General features: G+C 32.6%; 1 non-coding gene across 1 annotated transcript; it reads right to left on the bottom strand.

Annotated features, from left to right (window-relative positions):
- Positions 1–9893: 9893 nt before the first annotated feature.
- On the bottom strand, positions 9894–10000 carry LOC139865067 (small nucleolar RNA R71). The gene has a single exon (XR_011764597.1). It is a non-coding gene; the product is annotated as a small nucleolar RNA R71 (small nucleolar RNA).
- Positions 10001–13130: the final 3130 nt, after the last annotated feature.

The following is a 13130-nucleotide window of genomic DNA, read 5'->3' as shown; positions in this document are numbered from 1 at the left end:
CAAGCTAATTTGCACGGCGCCATCCCCATTGTACGAGACAGATCCTCTCATGGTTAGGATAAGTCTGAACACTTGCCGACCCTGTTTGATGCTGAGGTCCGTGGATTTCCTGCTAATTTTAGAGATGAATTTTCTAGATTTTTCGTCAACCTACAGCTGGTCTGGACGACAATTTCCTGACCTAAATCAAGAAGCGCGTGTCTTTTTAGGAAGACTTTACTTCCTTTTAATGATGGAATTGATTCATCGTGTAGATCCATCTCTCTTTCAAATATATTACAGTAAATCGGGTAAAACAGTTAATTTAGTCCAAAACAAAAGCACCTGCAATAAACTTTACAGAAACATGTGATAGATAGTTTTTAATTGAATAACTTGGTACATTCTCCCCACACTTGGCTTTTTATATCTCAATTTATGTCCTTTTCTAGGTAACGATAATTTCGGCATTAACACCTAGTTTTATCGTTCATAAATATGTATAAACATGATTTTGAATTCATTTAGTTGAAAATTTTTCAAATTTTCATAAAATTTAGAAAATAAATCAAGTATAAACCCGAGAGAATTTATAACCCTTCCCCACACTTGAGATCATGCAATGCCCTCATTTGCATGAAATCAGACTATAATTATAAATTCATGAGGGTGATTAGTGTAGAAAAGTGATTAAGAATACCCAGTTTGTAATTTCAAAGCTCGTCGAATGATAGATGGTGCACCTCATCGTTCATTCCTTCTTGTTTTATCACACATGTTTTTCTTCAAAAACGGCTGCTTTTCTGAACTGTTTACTAATATTTGAAAATGCGTCTTTTACCCTAATCGTGCATTTTTATTAACGAGTTATGCACTAACCCGAACCCCTAATTTAACGTTAAGTGGAGTTAGACTTCCCCACACTTAGCTGACGACATGTGAAGTCGGTAGAGTAAGTTCCAAGAATTAAAATAGTGAGCCAGTTATTTACATCTCGGGTGGTGTATAATATATCAATGGGTTTAAAGTTTAGACCCACCCGATCGTCACTACTTAATTCTTTTCTAAGTGTAGCTTTTAGTAAATGGATATGTCTCTTTTCTGGTTCTTGGTCAAATGGATCGATATACACTGACATACATATTATAGGGTGGACAATTCCTAACATTTCCTTCCGTTCATTCTCGGGATCAAAGGTTTCACCTCTATTACCCAATTGGGTGAAATCCGAGGTGTCATTATCTATTACAGTTCGTAGTTCATCTTCGGTAGATGACTCGTCTATTGAGAATATTGGGTTGAAAGGTTGTGGAATGGTGAATTTCGGGATCGAAGTAGATTCTTTTTCATTAACGGTACTTATCGGTTCCACCATTTTGGTCTCGGGGGTAAAATTATCAACGTTATCGTTTTCCCAAGAGTACCAATTTGTCACCCTTACTTCTTCTTCATCCATTGATGGATCGATGATTTCGTCAGTAGAGGCTAATGTGTCGATATGTTGTGAAATTGGTAAAACTGAATAAAAAGTATCATCGGGATAATTGGTGATTTCGGAGCTCTCGAATTCAACAAAATTCGATGATATGAGATTTTCTTGCACAATAATCCTCAGATCAACAGGTGTGTAATCTGATAGAGTTTCAGCTTGCCTATTTACAAACTCTCTCATTTGTTCATTTTGAGCATCAAGTTCTTCGAGTTTGATTTTCATATAATCTAAAGAATTTTCAGACACGTAATTTTTCTCGTCCTCTGGTTGTTGAGTTTGGATATATTCTTGGGAATAATCCCAATTTGAATTGTATTCTTCATAATCATTCCATTCAGGTTCCATGGGTGCATAATTTTCCATAGGAACGTAATAATAACATTCCCATGTTGAATGATAATCTCCACAGATTTCACAACCAGTTATTGTTTCGTCATTCGTGATCCAAGATTGATCGAACGAATTTTCATCAACACCCGTTTGAGAGTATTGATTTCGTATGTCATAAAGAGTTTCCAAAATATTTTCGAGATTTTCCATACTACACTTATTACCAAATTTTAGCTACAATGTGGTGCATTTACTAATTATTCTATTAGTTATAAAACTAAAAATTATATAAGTTATCAAATTAATAGACTTTTCTGCTTTTGCCCATGTTTCGAATAGCTAATAGATGCAGCAGGTAGCCAGGACCCTTTAAATCGGAAGCCCACAACTCGCCACTAACAAATCTAACTATTACTACGAACCAGAAAATTTTGGATGTCTATCAATTTAACCACTTAAAATAATTTTTCGTCGAAATTTAAAGAAAATAAAGAAAAATCTAGGTCCTAAAAACTAGAGCATCGAAATGAAAAAGAAAAAGCGCGTCGAAAAACAAGAAGTCGAAAAAAATAAGCGTCGAAAAATAAAAGTCGAAAAATAATAATAAAGTAGCGCGTCGAAACTTAAGAGGTACTAAAATTTATAAACAGCGTCGCAAAATTCTAAAGCACCTAAATGTTAATCTAAAGAAAAAGTACTTAAGGGATTTTACGGCAAAGCCTAAAAATCTAGAAATATAAAATAACTACAGCAAAATAATAATCTTAAAACTATATATTACGAACGATAAATATTACGAAATAAACGATAAAAATACAAATTATAACTAAAATGATAAAAATACAAATTTTCTAAAAAAATATTATTTTTATATTATTATTGTATAAAAATATTAATCTATAAATTTAATAATAATATTAAAACTTAATATTACTAATTATATATTAAAACTAGAAAATTAAATAAACAAACTTTAATTAATAACAATAATTTAATTAAACCCTAAAAATTAAATAATAAATAAAAATTTAACCTAAATTCGTAATTAATGCAGCTAGGGTTGACCTGTCAGACGACTCCGCGAGTGCGGTCTGCTAGTGCGAGAAAAGCTCCGCGAGTGCGGAGTTAACTGTGCAGGCTCAAACTTGTTCGGCAGGTTCAGTTTTTTTTTTTTAACTTTTATATTGTTTTTTTAAAAATTATATATAAATATATTTATAAAAATATAAATTAAAAATATAGCGTTTCGCCGAGTCCCCGACAGCGGCGCCAAAAACTTGATGTGCGTAGAGGTGTATACGAAATAGTTATATATTTTTAATTACGAAATACGATACAAATTACACAAGTTTTAATTATTTATTTACAGATGGGATATACCTAAACCTTGCTACAACACTATAGGCAGTGTACCTAATCGTAGAGTAGTATAGTTTTTAGTAAGTCCGGTTCATTCCACAAGGAGACGAATTATTTTACACTATATTTTTAAACAACTATATTTGTACAAAATATATATATTACAATTATTATTATTATAAAAGGGGGTTTTACCGTTTAATGACTAGTTTGTTGATTTTATATTTTAAGCGAAGCGTAAAGTAAATGACGATATTTAACTAAAAATAAAATAAATAACAATAATTAAAATGACAATAAATAAAAGTACGAGGAAATTTAAAATAAAATATATTATGCTTATTTAAACTTCCGTAATCATGATGTTTGACGTTTTGATTTAATTTATTACCCTGGGTTAATTGTCCTTTGTCCTGGATTATTCGATAAGTCAATCTGGTTTTGTCCATAATAGTCCATCGGTCATAATTATAAAGTGCGAGGGTCTTCGCCAAATTAACCTTATACCCGAAGTCAAATATTCCAACTAATTGGGGATTTTAACCGTAATAAGGTCTTAATACTTTGTTTAATGATTACACCAGGTTATCGACTGCGTGTAATCCAAGGTTTTAATACTTTATTAATAATTACACCAATTACCCTTGTATGTAATCCACCCCTGTTTTAATGAGTCCATTGACTATTAATCCATCTCCCGTTTCCGGTCAAATGAACAATTATTAGTATTTATAAATATCCTGCCTACCGTACCCGATCAAGCGTATGTGGTTATATATAACTACGTCAAATTGTAAATCTATATATTAATCAAATATAAAGTCCATTAATAACCCATTGTCCCATTTCCACAAGTGTCGTTCTTTTGTCCAAACCCCAATTATGGTCCAACGCCCAATAATCCCGTCTTAATATTTAGCCCAACATCACGATTACTTTGGCTCAAATAAGCATAATAATAACTTAAATACGAGACATTAATTTAAAAAGGAGAACATAACTTACATTGATTATTTATCGCGTAGCTTTACACGGACAGAATTTTGACTTTAAAACCCGTAAAATAACCTTTACATTACTCAAACTAAACTAATATAAAACTAAACTATATATATATATATATATATATATATATATATATATATATATATATATATATATATATATATATATATATATATATATATATATATATATATATATATATATATATATAAATTAAACAGAGAGTGAGATTGAATTGGGATGGTGTTTTCTCTCGGCTGAATTCGATGGCTTTTATAGGCCATTTCTGAAACAAACAGCTCCGCGAGTGCGGAGTTTTTACCCTTTACAGCTCCGCGAGTGCGGAGCTTCGGATTCCAGCTCACTAAATTTTGGATCCTAGCTTTGTCGACATATTTATTATATATATATATATATATATATATATATATATATATATATATATATATATATATATATATATATATATATATATATATATATATATATATATATATATATATAATATATAAATAATTTATATAATTATTTATATATTATATTTTATTCTTATGCATAGTTGACTTGTAATTTTAGGTCCGTTGCATCGCATATTTACGCCCGGTTTATGTCCCAGTTTCGGATTATCGAACGTCCTTTCGTACGCGTAGATATCTTGTACTTTGCGTTTCGCGGCTTGTACTCTTGTAATTTTTAGACGTTTCTCATCAATACTTTGAACCTCTTTGATTGTACTTTGTACTTTTTAGCTTTTTGGTCGTTTGCGTCTTCAATTCGTCGAATCTGCCTTTTGTCTTCACCTTTTATTATTTAAACGAATATCACTTGTAAATAGGACAATTGCAACTAAAAGCTTGTCTTTATTGAGGGATAATGCTATGAAATATATGTTCGTTTTTAGCATTATCAATAATATATAATAATATATATAATTAATTATATATTATATTATATTCTTGTGCATAGTTGACTTGTAATTTTTGGTCCGTTGCGTCGCGCGCTGAAAGTTGGTTAATGTCTCGGTTCCGGATTTCCGAACGCCTTTTCGTACTATTTAATATCTTGTACTTTGCGTTTCACGGCTTGTACTCTTGTAATTTTTAGATGTTTCTTATCAATAATTTGAACCACTTGGATTGTACTTTGTACTTTTTAGCTTTTTGGTCATTTGCGTCTTCAATTCGTCGAATCTGTCTTTTGTCTTCACCTTTTATTATTTAAACGAATATAAGTTGTAAATAGAACAATTGCAACTAAAAGCTTGTCTTTCTTGAAGGATAGTGCTATGAAATATATGTTCGTTTTTAGCATTATCAACAAGCCCAAACAGCTTCTGTCCGGTTTTGTAAATTTTCAATTAATGATCTCCCACCTCCCGACATATTTGGACGAAACGCTTTTCACAACATGATATAATAGTTAAAACTCACATGATTTAATCATAAAATAAGTTTTACGAAACCGGGCCCACATATGCCGTAATACGAGTTTCGTACAAAAGTATAAGTTTCAACCGAATTAGTTTAAGTTCCAAACGACACTAGAGCATGATGTTTGGGGGTTAAACTACCCAACTCTCGGTCAAACTTCAAAAGCTAATACATCCAAAAGCGTCCCCTATCAAACAAGCGAAAATCTCTAATCCAACCGTACGCCCTTACCCTTGTCAACGCCCGATCCTATAAAAAGGTAAACAATGAGAGGGTAAGCAAAGCTTAGTGAATGCAATAATTATACATACACATATATAACCTACTTACTTGCAATCACTTACATAATACCGCATACTAGCTAGCAATTCGACAACTATGCAAACATTATGCATATACCAACATCCGCAATCATAATAAGCTAGCAATTCCAAAAGCATATAGTTCACAATTAAATATGCTAGTACAAAATTTACACAACCATGGTTAACCAATCGTACAAAGGAATGGTACTCAAATTTCCCATCGGTGTTCATAACAACCGTTAGTGTAAGACAACATATATCACTAACCCTTGGAAAACACATATCCGTTCACAAAAACTGTTGGCGTACAACGACATATATCACTAACTTGGACAACACATATCCTTTCATAAAAGTCATTAGTGTACAACGACATATATCACTAACTCGGACAACACATATCCGTTCTTAGGAACCGTTAGTGTACAACAACATATATCACTAACTCGGACAACATATATCTGTTCTTAGGAACCGTTAGTGTACAACAACATATATCACCGGAACCGTTAGTGTACAACAACATATATCACTAACTCGAACAACACATATCTGTCCCTACAAATAAATACATTATATACATACATGTATACTTATTCCACTCACCTTAACACCAAGATGATGCTTAAGCACTTCCGAAAGCTTCAAGGCAAAGTACCTAATACATTAAGTACACATTCAATACACAACTTGTGGAACTAACCACATTACTTACACTTGAGCATTTAATGACCCAATTGCATTAAATAACTCAATTACGCCAATACCGCCCTTAAATGGCCAAGACTCATCTTAAATCACTAAAGCTAGTGATTTAAAGTCTACTAACTCTAACTAACATAAACTTAGGGTAATTTATACCCATTTCACCCAATTAGGTCAATTATTACCTATTTGACCACTTTAAGGTCAACACACCCATTTCGGGTCATTCACAAACCCACATACACCCATTTACTAAACATCTAGGTGTGCTAGTAATTAACTAACCCATTTTAGGCTCATAAATCTCAATTAACACTTTGAAACCCTAGGTTAGTTACTATTGAGTCTTCATGACTCAATCTTACCCAAGAACACCCAAAATCACCAAATATGGGTTTTATGTTCATCACTAACCCAAACCCTAACCCTTATACAAATTAAAATAGGGAAATCAAAGTTAGAACATACCACCACAACCAAAATGTAGCTAGAGAGGAGATGAACAACTTTATAACTCGAGCCAAGACTCAAAACTAGCTCCTTCTTCCTTTGCTTGAGCTTTCTCACACAAGAATCTCACTCTCTCTCTCTCTCTAAAATTGAAGTGGATAGGATAAGGTTGTTGGAAATGGAGTGAATGACACCCCAAGATCTGACCTACTGGCCTTAAACTCGTCCACAAGTGAAATTACCAAAAAGCCCTTCAAAATATCTGATTAAAAGAACAGAATCCGGCTACAGTGAAGAGTGCGCCACGCGCACCCCTATGTGTGCACTGAGCGCACCAAGCTCAAATCACTCTCTGACCTCTGTTAAATATACAAGGTCACCCACACTTCATGTACTCTATATACGTCTCTGTTTAATAAATATTAGGGTCTTACATTTAAAATTTTACATTAGGTTTAAATTGTGACTTAAGACATAAAATCGACAAACCGGTCACTAAACGGTAAAACCCCCCTTTTATAATAATAATAATAATAATAATAATAATAATACTTATATATATATTTATACAAATATAGTTTAAAATATATATAGCGTTAAATTTAGCCACCTCCCTGTGGAACGACCCGGACTTACTAAAAACTACACTACTCTACGATTAGGTACACTGCCTATAAGTGTTGTAGCAAGGTTTAGGTATATCCATTCAATAAATAAATAAATAACTTGTGTAAAATTGTATCGTATTTAATACTATTTTGTAGTAAAATATAATCTATTTCGTACTACACCTCGCACACATCAAGTATTTTTGGCGCCGCTGCCGGGGAACTCAACAACGCCGAAAGCGAAACGCTATAAATTTTTTTTTTTTAGTTTTTAAGCTATTTTTGTAAAAATATATTTACATAAGTTTTAAATATTAAAAACAAAAATATAAAAACAAGAAATATATATATATATATATATATATATATATATATATATATATATATATATATATATATATATATATTTAAAGTTTAGTTAAATTAAAAAAGTTTATATTTTTATTTATTGTTAAAAGTTATAAAAACTAATAAGTAATTTTTTTTTAATTTATAAGTTTTATTTAAATTATTTCTATAAATTAAAAGTCAGAAAAAAAAATTAATTAAAGAAGTAATCGGGCCACTACACTTTAGCAGCCCAAGAATTGGCCTGGATCCACACACCATGCGACCGCATGGATTTAAAACCATCAGCTCATGCGATCGCATGAGCTGAGGTGACAGGTCTGAAACCTTAGCTGTACGAATTAGGTTTACGTTTAAATAATTATTATTATTAATTAATTGTAATTAGGGTTAAATTAAATAATAATTAGTTTAGTTTTTAAATTAAATTTGTATTTTTAACTTTTAATTAGTTTTATTAATATATAAATTAATACTTTTATAAAATAATAATATAAAAATAATATTTTTTGTAAAATTGTATTTTTATCAACTTAGTTTATTTTTGTATTTTGTATTTTTCTTTTTAATCGTTTAATTCGTAATTTTTATAATTTTTCGTTCGTAATTAGTTTTAAACTTAGTATTTTGCCGTAGTAATTTTATATTTCTAGATTTTTAGGCTTTGCCGTAAAATCCCTTAAGTGCTTTTTCTTTAGATTAAGATTTAGACGCTTTAGAATTTTACGACGTCGCTTATCGCTTTAATATTTAATAGATTTTAGTGCCTATTAAGTTATTGCCGTTTTGGATATAGAATTCCTCTTAAGCTTTAATTCCTTTAGACGTAATTTTTAATATTTAGTTTTTAGACTTTTAAGTTTCGACGCTTTACTTTCATATTATTATTTTTCGACCTTTTATTTTTCGACGTTTTTCGACGCACTCTTTTTCTTCCTCTTATTTCTCGACGCTCTAGTTTTTATTACATAGATTTTATCTTCAAAATTTCAAAAAAAAAAAATTTAAGCGGTTAAATTGATAGACATCCAAAATTTTCTGGTTCGTAGTAATAGTTGGATTTGTTAGTGGCGAGTTGTGGACTTCCGATTTAAAGGGTCCTGGCTACCTGCTGCATCTATTGGCTATTCGAAACGTGGGCAAAATCAGAAAAGTCTATTAATTTGATAACTTATATAAATTTATTTATTTTTATAACTAATAGGATATTCAGTGAATGCACCGAGCAAAACGTTCACCACCTTTTATACGTTCGCCACCTGTAACTCGATCAAGACATCTAGCCAATATTGTCGCCATTGATTTTTCTTTCGAATCATCATCTTGTCGACCAAGTACTCCAATTCAAATTTCCGATAATCCATTTTTTGAAGGACAATTTAGAGATCCTGAACCACTAATTATTCCTCCTGAACCACAAATCATTCAACCGGAGATTGTAGAGGAAGAAGCCATTAGATCAGAATCCTCTAGTGATTCAGATTCAACAAATTCAATCATGGAAAATCAGGAACCTCTAAGTATGGAAGATCGAATGAGAGCTACACACACTGGCCAATGTCACGCAATTACTCAACCAGATATTAATGCACCAGATTATGAAATCAAAGGACAATTCCTACACATGGTAACTAATCAATGCCAATTTAGTGGTACGCTGAAGGAATATTCAAACGAACATCTTCGTACCTTTAATAGGATCTGTACTCTATTCAAAATCAGAGAAGTTGAGGATGAACAGATCTATCTAATGTTATTTCCCTGGACTTTAAAGGGAGAAGCCAAAGATTGGTTAGAATCGTTACCTGAAGGGGAGATTGATACATGGGATGTTTTAGATGAAAAATTTCTTAAAAGATTCTTTCCGGCATCTAAAGCCGTAAGACTTTAAGGAGAAATTGTTACGTTCACACAAAAGCCAAATGAAACTTTATATGAAGCGTGGACAAGATTTGGAAAGTTGTTGAGAGGATGTCCTCAACATGGTTTAGACACTTATCAAATAGTACAAATATTCTATCAAGGATGCGACGTTACTACACGAAAAGACATCGACATAGCAGCTGGTGGTTTCATTATGAAGAAAACTGCAACTGAAGCTTACAAAATTATTGATAACACAGCCTCCCACTCACATGAGTGGCATCAAGAAAAAGACATCGTTAGATCATCTAAAGCGGCTAGAGCCGATTCTAGCCATGACTTTGAATCCATTTCCGCAAAGTTAGATGCTTTCGAAAGACGAATGGAAAAGATGACTAAAGATATTCACGCAATACGAATTAGTTGTGAGCAGTGTGGAGGACCACATTTGACAAAAGATTGTCTCAGTATTGAACAAACAATGGAACAAAGAGAGAATGTTTCCTATATAAACCAAAGGCCTGGAAATAATTATCAACCGCCAAGACCAAACTACAATCAAAATCAGAATTATAACCGAAATGTTCCATACAATAATCAACAAGGTCCTAGCAATCAACAAGTATCTAACAATACTTACAATCAGCAAAGACCTATTTTTCCAAATAAACCACCACAAACCGATGATAAAAAGCCAAATTTAGAAGATATGATGTCAAAGCTAGTTGAATCTCAAACGCAGTTTTTCACATCTCAGAAACAAACTAATGAACAAAATGCTCAAGCATTTAGAAATCAACAAGCTTCTATACAAAATCTGGAACAAGAAGTAAGTAACCTAGCAAGGTTGATAGGTGAAATAAAACCGGGGAGTCTACCTAGCGATACAAATGCTAACCCCCGAAATGAAACAGCTAAAGCCATTACCACAAGAAGTGGTATTACACTTAAACCACATGAAATACATGTAATTTCCGATGACTCTATTCCTACTCCACAAGCACCACAACCTGAGCAAGATAAGGAAAAAGAACCGGTAGTTGAAAAGGTTAATGAAGATAACACAGTTAAGGTAAAGCCTTATGTTAAACCATATCAACCACCGCTTCCTTACCCGAGTAAAATGAGAAAAGAAAGACTTAAAGCCGAGCAATCCAAATTCTTGGATATGTTTAAACAAATAAATGTCAACCTTCCTTTCATTGATGTGATTTCAGGAATGCCAAGATATGCTAAATTCCTGAAAGATCTAATCACAAATAGAAAGAAAATGGAAGAACTCTCGGCTGTTACAATGAATGTTAATTGTTCTGCAGTACTGTTGAATAAGCTACCAGAAAAACTCTCTGATCCAGGAAGTTTCACAATTCCATGTTTTCTGGGTAGTCTTAGTTCAATAGAAGCATTGGCAGACTTAGGTGCTAGTCTAAATTTAATGCCATATTCACTATACGCTAAACTAGACCTCAGAGAATTAAAACCAACAAGAATAAGCATACAGCTAGCCGATAGATCAGTAAAATATCCTAGAGGGATAATGGAGAACATGCTAGTTAAAGTTGGTACTTTAGTATTTCCAGTAGACTTTGTTATTCTGGACATGGAAGAAGATTCTCGAGTTCCTCTTATATTAGGAAGACCATTCTTAAACACGGCTAAAGCAATAATAGACGTGTTCGGTAAGAAACTGACCCTAAGTATAGAGGACAAGAGTGTTACCTTTTCTGTGGATAGAGCCATGCTACAACCGCAATCTGCAGATGATACATGTTATTATATTCAAACTATAGATTCACATGCAGAATTGTTAGAAGAATTTTCAGAATTACAAGGAACAGGAGAATGTTCTTTAGGAGAAGGAATTGAACCAATTGATGAAGCTGAAATGTTAGCCGTACTCATGGCTAATGAATACGAACCAACAAAAGAAGAACTTCAAATGCTTAAAGAGGAAGACAGATATCGATACAAATCATCGATAGAAGAACCACCGATATTAGAGTTAAAGCCACTTCCAAATCATTTGGAATACGCTTATTTGCATGGTGAATCTGAATTACCTGTAATAATATCGTCTTCTCTTACTGAAAATGAAAAATCTCAACTAATTTCTGTGCTAAAAGCTCATAAACCAGCTATTGCATGGAAGATTCTTGACATTAAAGGCATAAGTCCTTCGTATTGCACACATAAAATCTTTATGGAAGAAGGTCATAAAACATATGTGCAACGCCAACGAAGAATAAATCCTAATATGCAAGATGTTGTTAAGAAAGAAATTATTAAACTGCTCGATGCAGGTTTAATTTATCCAATCGCTGATTGTCTATAGGTAAGCCCAGTTCAATGTGTGCCTAAGAAGGGTGGCATGACTGTCATCACAAATGAAAAAGATGAGCTTATTCCTAATAGGACTGTAATAGGATGGCGTGTCTGTATTGATTATAGAAAATTAAATGATGCCACCAGAAAAGATCACTTTCCCTTACCTTTCATTGATCAAATGTTAGAAAGATTAGTCGAAAATAGTTACTATTGTTTTCTTGATGGTTTCTCCGGATACTTTCAAATTCCAATCGCACTCGAGGACCAAGAGAAAACCACCTTCGGTGATACTTTTGAAACATGTCTAGTTAATCTTGAACGAATGCTTATTAGATGCGAGCAATCAAATCTAGTTCTTAATTGGGAGAAATGCCATTTCATGGTTAGAGAAGGCATCGTTCTTGGTCATAAAATTTCAAATGAAGGAATTGAAGTGGATAGAGCTAAAGTGGATATAATTGATAAACTTCCACATCCCACCAATGTTAGAGGAGTTAGGAGTTTTTTAGGGCATGCAGGTTTTTACCGACGTTTCATAAAAGATTTTTCTAAAATTGCCACTCCTATGAATAAACTCCTAGAAAAGGATGCTCCATTCATCTTTTCAGATGAATGCATCAAATATTTTAATATTCTTAAAGAAAAACTCACTAATGCGCCGATCATGATAACTCCAAAATGGAATCTACCATTTGAACTCATGTGCGATGCAAGTGATTTTGCAATGGGAGCCGTTTTAGGTCAAAGGATGGAAAAATGATTTCAACCTATCTATTACGCTAGTAAGACGTTACAAGGAGCACAAACGAATTACACAACTACTGAAAAAGAACTCCTTGCTATTGTCTTTGCTTTTGACAAATTTCGTTCATATCTCGTTCTAGCTAAAATGGTGGTCTATACCGACCATTCTGCTCTTAGATACCTATTT

This window comes from Rutidosis leptorrhynchoides, chromosome 8, assembly GCF_046630445.1.
Source record: "Rutidosis leptorrhynchoides isolate AG116_Rl617_1_P2 chromosome 8, CSIRO_AGI_Rlap_v1, whole genome shotgun sequence".
NCBI classification, from domain to species: domain Eukaryota; kingdom Viridiplantae; phylum Streptophyta; class Magnoliopsida; order Asterales; family Asteraceae; genus Rutidosis; species Rutidosis leptorrhynchoides.
The sequence above is the reverse complement of the archived record's forward strand: the minus strand, read 5'-3'. Positions and strand labels throughout refer to the sequence as shown.